At 42.2% G+C, this 13,296-nt stretch overlaps 1 protein-coding gene and 1 non-coding gene across 2 annotated transcripts in view; one reads left to right on the forward strand and one right to left on the reverse strand.

The window, feature by feature from the left end:
* The window catches only part of LOC146206553 (uncharacterized), an 80,356-nt gene that overhangs the window by 20,616 nt on the left and 46,444 nt on the right, over nt 1–13,296 (reverse strand). The window lies entirely within an intron of this gene.
* TRNAS-CGA (transfer RNA serine (anticodon CGA)) lies at nt 8,160–8,232 on the forward strand. Its single transcript has one exon. It is a non-coding gene; the product is annotated as a tRNA-Ser (tRNA).

The raw sequence follows: 13,296 nt of genomic DNA on the forward strand, positions 1-13,296 counted from the left end.
AAGTTTAAATCTGTAGGACATACAGTGACAATTTTTCAGTTAATCATTTTCTGGTACCTCACGTACCCCACACATTGTAGCTTATGGTCTTAAGCTTGGTTTCTTAACTTAAATATGATTTATGAAAACGAGCAGGCTTCATGCGTCTTTATACAAGTCCATCAGTTTATTGCCAACCTCTTCTGCACTTCATATATCGTTCAGATAATTGGCTCAATTCCTTCAAACCTTCTGTTGTTGGCTTTGATAAGCCCAGCAAAGGTTCGCTTGATTGAAGTTCTTACACTGTAATTCGTCCTCTTGCCATTTCTTTGTGCTTGGATTTTCACGAGTGTTGCATGGCTACTGTTGATGGAGATTGGTGTTCATTTATAAAACAATACTGTGGTGAGTGCAATAATATTTTTCCAGTTAATATGTTATTGTTGTGCAGTAGTGATTCTGCAGGTCTGCACTCACATACAGATGCATGTCTCCAGTACCCGCCTACGCAACTTCCTCTGCTATGGGCAACCCCCCCCCCCCCCCTCCCAATTTCGGGAAGGCGTTCAGCCACCCATGTCGCTGCATGGACTAACATGGTTGCCATTCAAGGATACGTAACAGCATTTTGTAACAAGGGTGTCTTTGTAACAATACAACAGAGTGCCATGGGAAATGCGCATTCTCCTTACCTTCTCTGATGAGGCGACGGAGTGCCTGAGGAAGCAGTTGATACATCACTCTGGCATAGCACAAAGCATGGGAACTAGAATCTCCCATCCTCTCCTGCTCCGAGACCTCAACCGCCTTGGGCATAGAGGCTTTGCAGCCCTTTCTATGTTGTTCTTGGCAGAATACAATTATAAATGACACATGGAAGCGCATCAGTGGAAAGAATCAGTGGGCCTGGGATTCGCATGTTCAGGAGTTAATAAACTCTCATCAGTGACAAGTGCAATTTCTTGTTGCCTGTACTTTTCTTTCTTCTAAAATAAAACTTCCGATATATAATCCATTATTCGTCTCGCGTATGAATTATTGTTCTTTAGTTTGGCTCATAACTACTAAAACAAACATAGAGAAAATTTATCTCCTTCAAAAGAAAACTATTCGTCATAAAGCAAATCTTGGTTACTTTGCCCATACTCGACAAGCTCTCCAGACATATAATGTAGTAAGGATTCAAAATATGTATAAATTTCGAGTTCTGTTGCTATATTATTTTCCTTCCAGCTTCAGAACTATGATTAAAGACGCCACCCTGCTGAAAGAAGATAGACATCTAGTGAACACATGTAACGCAGACAAGTGGCTGGTACCATTTTTTTGCACGGACGATAGGCTGCAGACATTAGAATATACTCTTCCCTCAGTTTTAAATAAATTAAAAGACATAAATCAGTCCATTAAGTTACACTGCGTCAGTGTTTTGTAATTATGTAACCCGATGGTATCTTCCACAGTTATAAAGTTCTCTCTTATTTTCATTCATGGCCTCTGTTATAATTTCGCACTTAAAGCGTTGTTGAAGTATGCACTATCTGCGGTCTTTTTTTCTGTTTCTTTTAGTGATTCTGTGAATACATATATCCTGCTAGTTTGTTTTGCTTGCAGAAATGTTATTTAGATGCTGTTTGGATATACCTATGTTTCCATTGCATTACTTAAATTAGTGATCCGGTTGCTGCATTTAAGACATGAAAAAAAAATGTATTTGCTTCTTGTTATCTATGTATATTATTTTATTGTATACTGGCCTGCCTTATAACGGTTGCGTGGGTCTCGTCAAGCTGTTTACTCGCAGATTTTCGCCCAGGCAGCCGACCAGAACATTCTGGGAAATAAAATTGGAATTGAATTTGACTAGCAACACGTGTGTCGGACAGGGTGCAGGAGGCAAGTGGGAAGACAGCCTCCCGATGGGAAAGGGTTCTATACCTGTCCGGAGAAAGTGCTGATGTTTTTGTTTTTGATGTAGTTCATATAGTGGGGCCCTGGGTAGGGCCAGACTAGCAATACGAATTGATTTGTTGGCCCGGCCACTGGAAATTACTACCCTTATTTCTTTGTTAACCAAGTGATTGAAGAAAGGGTACTTCACTCCATTCTGAGCTTGGACTCCATGCTTAGTCATGTAACATGGTTAGGTTGTAACCATTTAGGTGCTTAGGCCCTAACCAGTTAAGTAGCAGAAATTAGTTGTTCTTGCTCATTCATTTTTGGTCTTTCCAGTTTTACTCTGAATATATATTATGCTCTAAATATATGCTCTGCTACCATCATCTTCAAGCATGCCTCCTGGTCTTCCATGTCGAACTACACGACTGATATGTATTCTGGTGTTTATTGAAGATAGCAACTTTGACACTGAATGGCACTGTGCTCCTTGCTGAAAGTGAGAACAGGGCCACTTTATGTGTTTGTCATAGCTGTTCAAAGATCAGAACGCAGAAGAACAGTGCGACTGTCATGGAGAAAACTAGTTTATCATTCCCTGGCTTGTAATAAAAAGATTTCATGTATAATGTCTCAGTGTGCGTTCTCATGAGAAAACAACACAGTTCCTGCTCACTGCAAGCTGATCGCAGCAATGACAGAGTTGTAGCAGGAAAACACTGCTCTTAAAATTAAACATTGATAGATAATGCTCATGTGTCAACCCCAAGTGAAAGCAAGAAGTGTGGCTTCAGTGATAGTGGAAACACTAAGTTCCAGCCAAAGGCTGTGCTGATTATGTTGTCTATATGTGGTAAAGAGTTTTGCCTTTCATATAAGCTGCATGGTAGAGCAAGTAATAATGTGTACTTATGCTTTATGGTACATAGCTGCCATATCTCATGTTCTTTCTTTGCCTGATACTCATTTACAGTTTTACTCAACTCGAACAATGCCACGCTTGCTGCTGTTGCCTAACTAGCTTCAAAAGATTTAAACCGGAAAAGTGAGAATAGTGCAGAAAGCAATATGTTTCATGTGAACCATATGTCGGAAGCAGGCACAGTCATGTACAGTATGTCGCTACTATTTAGACATTGATGCAATAGTGCTTTGTTAACACAAGTGTGCATGTTTACTGAAAGCAGTTTGTGACGTTTCAGAGCTAACTTGTTGTCGAGACTGTGTGGCTTATTTAGCACTTAGCAGGATATACCAGCGGAATGTGCGGCTGGGTGTAAATGTTGAAAATGCTTTGCTGTAAAGAGAACAAGCAATCTGATATCAGGTGCAGGAGGCACACGGCAATTACTGCTTGTGCCAGATGATGTGGCTTTAACCTTGGATTTAGCAGTGCGAAAATAGAGCATTAGAAAAGTGACAGATGGAAGCGTTGGACATCTAGTATCAAAGAAAAACAAGGTTTGAGGGGAAGCCTCAGTTCGCAAGCAAATATTTCAACAAGAGGACTTATCTTCGTCCAGGTGAAGACCGATCCTGCTTGCTTGTAAACTGAGGCTCATGCTCAACCCTTGTTTGGTGTTCTTTGAGACTGTGTATACATCTTCCCCCCACTCTGGTGAGTGCTTATGCACACTTGTAATACTCTTGTGCACTGCATATGCAGAAAAACGTTCAATAAGTTGTGGAATTAAGTAAATACTAGCTGCTGTTGAGAAAGCCATCTCCTTTAGTAGTGTGTCATCAAACATGAAAAACTAATGAGTGCATTGGCTTGCTCGTACAGCCTATGAAGCTCCTCTTGACAGCTGTTTTATGAGACATCCTTTAGAGCAGCCGCAAATCGTTTCTTGCAATTAATTGCTAGGTGTCCAAGAAAGCACACGCTACGTATATGCAAGGAAGGTTGTGTAGATCAGTTTTGTATGGCCAATCTGCATTCACTTTCACTTATTCACGGGGGTTATTTATGCTGCAGTTGACGAGGTGATGTGTGGATATATCTGCAAAATCATTCATTTATTTTATTGATATCCTTTTCTTAATTTGCAATGTTTACTTCACTTTTACTTCAGCATAATGTCACATGTATGGAAATCCTAGAACTAAACTTGATTGTGGCAAGATGTATGAAGGGCCATCAGGAACTTGAGTTCAAAAGAAGAGCTCATCTAAGTTGCATTTTGAGCACAGATAAGCTGTTGATTTGAATATCATTTTGAGTTAATTCAACAACCCCTTGATTGTTTGATTAATATAGTAATTAAGCTAATTCTGGATCCATGTGTGTATGTACATGCATGTATAACTACATTCACTGCTCCTTTGTTAATTGGCGATGTGTGATATGCATGCGGGCACTTGACCAAATTAGCGCCCTGAAGCGGGCTTTGTCCCTGGCGAATTACCGTTTATTTGAGAATACATTAAAAAAAAAGAGCTGGCGCGGCTTGATCGGTTCGCCGCACGTTGTCGTCACAGACCTGTCGCCGACAAAATTATACCGATTCGGGAATCTTAACCAAGTGTGATATAAGCTGCGAAGCGGAAAGTGAGCGGCCGCATATAGGCAAACGATCACGAAACGGGCCCAGTTCTCGTAACGTGCGCCGTCCAAGATCGAGCACAGTGTCACGCGCTGCATGGCCTGCAGATCTCGAGACGCCTGCTTGACTCTGCGAAGCATTCAGCCGATCTTCGTAGACAGGGCTGGGCAAGATACTTCGAAAAAGTATCTTCGATACTGATACTCGATACCCTGATAAATTGTATTTTCGATACCGATACAAGATACAGGATCGAAATCGAGTTTCGATACAGATACTCGGCACTGTACCGTCGATACTTTGATACATGACTGAAGTTCTAACATAATAAAGGTGGTAATACGATTAGTGGCATTGGGAAATTTTACCGTGCTTTCTGGAATCTTGAGAGCATTCCTATGTTTTTCTGAAAGGGCTTAGCAATTAAATACACCAGCACGGAGTTATTGTTTGGGCAGCTGCCTTTGTCCGATTTTCACATTGAATTTAACCCATGGTTACAGTTAAGCAATTGCTTCCACAAGCAGTCTAGCAAAATATTTCTAATGCTCTTCATGTGGACTGAACTGTGAGCACTTGGCTATCCATTCAAATACAAAGGTGCAACCTGCGTGCATTTGTAGAACTGAGCAGTTATATTGCCATTAGTGCGATAATGAACTTTTCAAGATCTGCATATGGTTAAAAGCTAAAAGGAAAACAAGGAAAATAAAATGGCTGAGCCTTTTTTAGTCCGGAAAGAGTGCACTATGGGCGTGCTAAAAGCGACGAAAATGACAAAAGCATCTTTATATACGCACACGAGCATAACGCAGTGTTGTATTAGATGAAGATGCCTTTTAAAAGCGTGTAAGAGTGAACCATAGCCGCGTTGACTCAAGTATCCTGAAGGTAGCTAGGAAACTCGAGGTTCACTAGCGTCACTGGAAAGCTATGGTTGGTTGTAGATAAAAGATAGAAGTATCTTTTTTTAACAGAAAGTGACTAATATGGTGTTAGTCAATTCACATATTTCAAAAATAAAGTTTTTGTTTTTTAAAATAGGGATATCTTTACAAGTATTATTCAAAGTTTGCTCAAATGTTTTCGAAAAAAAAAAATTGGTTGACTTGAACAGTGCTGAAAAATTGCATTCATAGTTTTAATGTCGTGAAGTTCGATAAAATTTTGCACGGAATATTTTTTCCAGAAAAAAAGATCTAATGGAAGCCTGTTTCCTGGGCAGTTACAAAGGATGGATTTGTTTTCCGTAAAACGCCGTAACTACAAGAACGTGGAAACTTGTGGACTTGTACTCTTGCCGCCAATTGCAGAGCTGGCACATGGAGCCCAGGGGTTTCGGTTCGTGCATAAGTCACTTCCTCGTAACTGGTCATTCAGTCTTGTTTCGAACCGCCACTCGGAACGGTCCTTCCGTGGGGCGCGGAAGGTAAGCGCTCGCGCCGCTTCATTTTTAATGAAAAGGAATCCGGAAATGTGGTTGACGCTGAGGTACCGGGGCATTTGTAGTGAACTCAGGCGGTACTATAAGCCGAGCTGTCTCCGGACCTTTACTACCGTCTGAGCGAGCGCCGTCAACCCAAAATCTCACAGCGGTTTCAATATTTGAAGTTTTCTTTAGTATCGAGTATCTTCAAAATACAAGATACTTTAAAAATGTATTTTCGATACCGATACATTCGTTTTCAGCACACGATACCTAATACCGATACACATAATGTATCTAAAGATAGTATCGAAGATACAGGTATCTTCGATACTGCCCATGGCTGGTCGTAGACATTTGGGGATGACTTTCTTAGCAGAACGAGGTTAAAAAGCGCCATGATGCTGTCACAATTAAGAGTTGTTCATACGTGCGCTGATATCTACTTATGTATGCGACGCGAGAAGTCGAACGTCGAACTGCGTAGTACGGTTTGGTTACTGATACCTATCCGTAGGTGTTCAGTGCCTGTAGAAGGCAGTTGATACCAGAAAAGAAATCGTACAACAAAAACTGATGAGGCTATATATAAATTGTCGACGGCACTTTCAGTGCGTTCCGCGGATATTGGAAATGCATCGATTCTCTGGCGCCGATCGCTAGAGCACGAAGGAAATACATGAAACTATGTGCCATTGTGCTGACACGCACTGCGGAACGCTGCTGAATGATTTTCCGTTGATTTTTTTTTTTTTTTCGCGGTGCTACGAGCGCTGTGCTAGCGGGTTTCCATAGCGCGAGCGAAGGGAGTCTGCTACTGGACCTCTTTGGCGCGTTGCATGGTTTTGCCGCCAGGTGCCGCATGGCTTGCTGGAATCGCGAATAGACGAGGTTTACTTCCACTTAAATAGAAAACACTGGCATTCTTTTGAATGGCGGTTTAGCATTGCGAAACTGGCACAGCGATGTGAATGTACGTAAAAGTTAATGGATGTGGAAGTTATTCCTTAGCCTTCCACTGCGATACCTATTTCTTTCTTTCACTCCCACCTTCTTCCTTTCCCATATGGCGCGGCTAAGGTGTCCAGCGAGAAGTGTGACAGTATATTGCGCCTCTCCTTTCCTATAATTTACGCAGAGTTTGCATGGCGATGTACGAGACGTCGTTGTTTAGCCTGCTCGAATTTTCTGCAGACTTGAAGCACCGAGTCGACGGTAGAGCAATCCGCGCAGAAGAGGATGTTGAACGCGTCACCGCGATACCCTTGAGGATATGCCATACCTTTTCACTTTAAGGCATGAAGTTTTTCGCCTTGCGACACAACGCGAGCACGTCTTGAAAGTTCGGTTTTGGCTGCGAGAGCGCGCGCAATGGGCTTGCCGAGCAAGTCCTGAAGCTTTTGCTTTCAAATTTCCCAGTCATCAGCTCTTGTTCGTGATTTTGGAACCATATGCGAACTGTTCCCGCCAAATAGAAAATGAGGTTAGCCAGCATGATGGTCGCGTCCCAGTGGTTGTTCCTGCTAGCGCTCGTACTCATCCAACCAATCGTCAACGTCTGGCTTGTCTTCGCTATTCGCCATGCGAGGTTGGCGGATTTTCGTGAGTATGACTGGCTGAGCAGATGTTGCCGCGGTAGTAGGGGCTGCCTCGGAGGTCATAGTGGCCGTTGTTGACGTTGTGGACCCAGGTATAGGTGGCGGCCACTGCGCAAATCCGCCTTTTGGAAGTATAAATGGGCTTATCTGTGTTCACGGGGATCTTTAGTCATCTCCAGCAAGATGATACGTTGCAGGGTTAGTCCAAGAAACACAACAGATGATGACTTGCGTGAATGTACCTTGGCACCTCAGCACCAACCGTTGCTACCAGTTCGTATTCTGTCTCTGTTGCTTATCGTCGTCTTCTGCCTTCTGCAATGCCATGCATAAATGAAACTATATATATATATATATATATATATATATATATATATATAGGGGGAAATGAGGGTGCTCGTTATAATATATGAAGGAAAGAAGCCAACAGTCGCTGAGGCTAAGGAAAGCGTTGGGGATGGTACTTTGTCCTTTTTTTAATTTTCACTTGGATTATTTCAGAAATTACTAATGTAATCGGTTTAGGGGAAAGATAAACACAAAGTAGAAGAAAAAACAATGTGCCGATGGTGGGAACCGAACCCGCGACCTCCGAATATCGCGTCCGGTGCTCTACCAACTGAGCTACAGTTGAGGGTGGCGCTGGTGAACACTCTCAAGGTTCGTATACAGACAACATAAATACCCAAGAAAGTAGCAGGCGGGACAGCGGCCGATGTAGCTCAGTTGGTAGAGCACCGGACGCGATATTCGGAGGTCGTGGGTTCGGTTCCCACCATCGGCACGGTGTTTTTTCTTCTACTTTGTGTTTAATTATCTTTCCCCTAAACCGATTACATTAGTAATTTCTGTAATAATCCAAGTTAAAATAAAAAAAGAGGAAGTACCATCCCCAACGCTTTCCTTAGCCTCAGCGACTGTTGGCTTCTTTCCTTCATATATATATATATATATATATATATATATATATATATATATATATATATATATATATATATATATATATATATATATATATATATATATATATATATATATATATATATATATATATATATATATATATATGTATATATATATATATATATATGTATATTGTGGAAGAAGGCCAGGTGGAGACGGCAAGGCAAGAGATGCCGTGTCTGGCGTTTATTCCGATGGACAGAACCCAAGCGCGTGCCGGAGCCGGCGCCGCGGGACGATGATAATGGTATGTTCAAGAGGAAGAAGAAGATCATGGTATGTACAAATGAAATAAGATCCGTGGAGGGCTCACAATATATAGTTTGCTTGTGACTAATGGGCGAGGGAAATTCAAACAGGATGTCACACAACTTTCCCGATTATCTTATTTTAACAACAGTGTATATATATATATATATATATAAGTTCCGTTCTAGAAACCTTCTACGCTGGTCTTTTATTGTGGCGCTACCCTGCGATTCCCGATAGTGGTGACTGGGACTTGATTCTGAAAAGCTTAATTAAAGAGAAATCATTATTTCCAAGATTTGCGGTCGTGGTGGCCGATCCGCGTGCGTGTCCTCTCCACCGATAAGAAAGCAGCGCATCGAGACGTCATTACGGGCACAGACCAACATGCGAGCGCGAAGCTATTGCAATAACGCGAAGACAGGCTGCGTACGCGCGGCTGACGCTGCGCGCCTTCATCATCCGTTAGGATCGTAAAATGGATAGCCTATTATAAGCCTAAGAATGCAGGTCGATAACCCAAAAATCTTTCGGACCAGAGAAAAACATGGCGAGAGCTACACGCGCTCGGGCCCTATAGTGATCAGGACGGTTCATATGACAGTACCCCCCTGAAGGGGTATGAGAAGCTCTCACGCTGCCTGTTTTCATTGTAGTATTTTACTGAAAAGCGATAAAAGTGCAACACAAGAGCCAGCAGCGTTGCACATAATCAAACACCATGCCCGAGTTTCTGGCACGCAAGGGCATCGCATAAAGACATTTGGGGCGAGTGCCTTTTTCTACCCCTGCAACGCACTTTGAAAATTTACCATCTCCAGCTTCTAATGCTAGTATACTTGGTTATGCCGATTCTCAAATAAAGCTCCCTTATAAGCTCAAAAAAAAAAAAAGAGAAAACAAGGGTACCACTGGCCAGCTGTTGGCAAGAATGTCCGGGAAAGAGCGCTAGGTATTCTGTATTAGTTATGCGCACGTGCCCTCAATATTTAATAATTAATTTGTTTGCAGCGTATGGGTGGCTTCACGAACGAGGAAGATGACAGAAACTTTTGCGCTCTATATTGAAGCGATAGCTTTACTACGCGAGGTAAAGCCAAGGTCACCGTGTGCTTCCGATGACCTTCAAACAACTTCAAGGTGAAATAATTGGTTCACAGGAAAGGAAAGGCGCAGTCACAGTTGTGCTGTGGACACCGCGCTTTAAAGGAAGGGAGGAGAGTGAGAGAAACGTCAATTGACGTGGGAAGTAGTTAACGCGTGAGCAGCTGCTTGGCGATACGCATGTTCGCTGACGTCAATCTCGAGTATATATAGAGGCGCCTCTGCCGTAGACGCGCCATGTACTCGGAGTGCGCCATGTTCGAAACCAAGACGAACTTCTTTACGGATCAGAAGAGTCTCTTCATATCCATAACCAAAGAGAAACTTACCATGATTACCATGTGTAACCATGCTTTATCTGTCGCTTCACACTAGATTAACTGAAGCCAAACCACAACCATTTCTTCTTTTTTTTTTTGTGCTGATTCAAAATACTAATGTTTATTCATTCTATGATAAGAATTGTACTCATAATATCGCTTCTGTTCTATTTGGTTACAAATTTGGAGGTCAGGTCAGACTCCTGCCAACTGCGAACCTAACTTCGACCGCTCCTGTGATGTGCTGTGACATCGCACTGCACACGCACCACTTTTCTTTTCTTTTTTTTGCATTTCGCCTCTGTCGAAATGCGTCCGCTGCTACAGGAATTTGATTCAGCGACCTTGGGCCTGCGGCAGTACGCCTCAGTCGCAGGGAGGAAGGTTTTTGTTGCGAAAGCAACACTCCGACAGTCAAAACGAGACCTCGGGTGGCCGCAGCTACAGTGCGAAGAGGCGTATAGCTATGGTCTCTTCATAAAAAAAATCAGCCTGCCATGACATTTGAATTCGTTACCCCTATGCCACGGCAGGAGCTGCCAACTCGGGTCGCTCCTTTCACATGGAAGTGGGATATCAGAATCAGCCTGCCAGAACCGTTTGCATTCTCGTTACCCCTACGACACGCAGGCACGTCCATACGGCTTGGTTGAAGCGTGACTTTATATGTGGGCTGGTAGCTTACGCTCTCGCGTCTTAAAGGATGAGCTAAAGTCCCCAATAATATAGCACCTTACACTGAGAAGGCGTGATAGGGGAATAATGTAGCAGGCAAAAGAAGCTTCCGCCGTTGCTTTCGCCAGAGCTGAACCACAACAAATGTTTTATGCGTGCGGTGATGAGCGGCTTGGTCGCGTATCTTTTTGGCCGAGGTATGATTCCGTAGCTGTATTTGCGTGCATATAAGACGAGAACTTTGGCTGAAGAAGTTGTAAGCTAAAGAAAATGACCTGCGCTTTCTTCTCCCACAACAAAATAAAGCACAATATTAATTTCACTACCCAAAGCAGCTTTAAGACGTATCGGACATTACAAGAATTCGATACATAATTAGGCACATAACAGTCTACAAACATCAGAATCCAATTTACTTGGAGCTTTTAGTGTGCGCAAACAATATTTGTGACACAATAAATCATCAGAGGTCAATGACAGCAGAAAAGAGAAGAGGTTGTTTTTCGGCGTACAAACAACGGAAACAACGGAACGGAAGACCGGAGCCTTACGCACCGGAGCTAAGCTCATTTTGCAGTCTTAGTGCACTGCGCATATTTTAGAGCCAGGCTCACTCTTCGAAGACAAGGCGAATGCAGTCGTGTCTCGTTAATCTTGAAACTTTGTTTCCCCCACAAAACTATCCATAAAACTAGTCGTCCGAATTGTGTCCTTTTTTTTTTTTTTTTTTTCTCGAAGGTAAAAAAACCGCTAAGGATAATGTCTGCTTTAGAGCATAATGGAGGTCAGCGAAGTTGGCATTAGGAGCTACAAGCACATTATCCACCATTATGCTTTAAATGCGATGTAACTGAAAATAATGTGATGCAGTTGCATATAGTTGTTGATGGTGTTTCACGAATAAATTACTTGACTTTTAAAACTTTTCATCATCCACGAACCCCTGCTACACATCAGCATCCAGTCGGCTGGAAGTTGCTGAATGCGGCTTTCCACAAGGTGCTAGCTTCAGGCAGCTTTCTTCGCGTGATTTCATGCAGGAAAAAAATTGTAATACGGTGTAACGCACTTTGCAGTGTAAGATATGAAACGACAAGCTGAAGGGGCAATCACTCAGTCATTGGCGCTACGTTCATGTAGTGCTGTACACAAAATCCAGAAGAGGAAACCTATTTGAAGCAGTATAACGGTTTTGTTTTCGTGGCTGGTCTTAATGGGCGCTAATGATATATCTGCATAGTCTCCTTGTCCATTGTCCCGACAGTGGGTTACCATGTTAATCAAATCAAATCAAAACGTGATTTCCATCAGGTGCTACAGATGGAGGGCTACGGGAAAAAAGCTGCCACTTGGTGGCTTGACAAGTCTGCAGCCCCACATATAACGCAGCGTCTAGACAGCACCCAGAATAAACAAGCGGTAAACAGATCAAATCACTTGATCAATTTAGAATAAAAGATAAAGTCCCAAGCCAGATAAAACAAACACCGTCAGCACCAAAGAATGAGCAAGCGATAAGCATATCAAGACACTTATCTATCCGGAGGAAAAGAAAAAGTCCTGTGCTAGGTAAAACAAAATAGATGAAATCAGGTCGGTCAATCATGAAACAGGTCTGTTTAACAGTGGAACAACTATATAAATCAAAATTCAGTGACTGATAATAGTTTAAAAGAGATGACTAAGAATAGCACAAACGCTCCATACCAGAATTCAAGCGTGGTACAGCAACCTTCCAGTTTTCTCCACGTCTATAGTATTAGAACATTTCTCAGTTCTTTCTAAATGTGCCAAGGCATCCAGGTTATGAATATTATTTTTTACTTCATATTTAAACCGAGCACTCAAACGGTAGCGGTATAGCTTGTGAATTGCAATAACATAGACATTGTGAAAAAATTCTGCAGGGGTTGCATTATAACCGGCATTGTACACGTGGCGTAGATACCGTTTTTGCATATGGAATATTTTTTGTGCGTTAGAAAATGTAGTTGTGCCCCAGACAAGTTGGCAGTAGTTGACGTGTGAATGGAAAAGAGAATTATAGACCAATATTTTTTGTTTTAGCAGAAAGCATGTATCGGAGACGACCGACTACACTGGTTATTCGAGCAAGTTTGGCTAATACAAAATTCACATGAAATTCCCAGGATAGATTGGCAGTGAATATCACACCTAGACATTTGAAATGGTAAACAATGTCAACAGGATGAGAGTTTAAAATAATATCGGCATGAGGAGAAACAGGTTCATTTTTCGGCCGGAAGAGAACTGCTTTTGTTTTATTTTCGTTATCTTCACGTAATTGGATGAGGACCATTGCTGCAGTTGAACTACGGTGTCATTACAATCAACGATGATTTTATCGATGTTATTGCCAGAAAACAATATGCTAGTATCATCTGCGTATATAATAAATTTGGCATTCTGATTAATGTTAACAACGTCATTAATATACAGGTTAAATAGCAAGGGGCCCAATATGCTGCCTTGTGGAACACCACAAAGCAATGGCAGGACTCGTGATCGCGAGTTGT

This window comes from Amblyomma maculatum, chromosome 1 (assembly GCF_055883805.1).
Source record: "Amblyomma maculatum isolate TAMU_Amacu chromosome 1, ASM5588380v1, whole genome shotgun sequence".
In the NCBI taxonomy this organism is placed as follows: Eukaryota; Metazoa; Arthropoda; class Arachnida; order Ixodida; family Ixodidae; genus Amblyomma; species Amblyomma maculatum.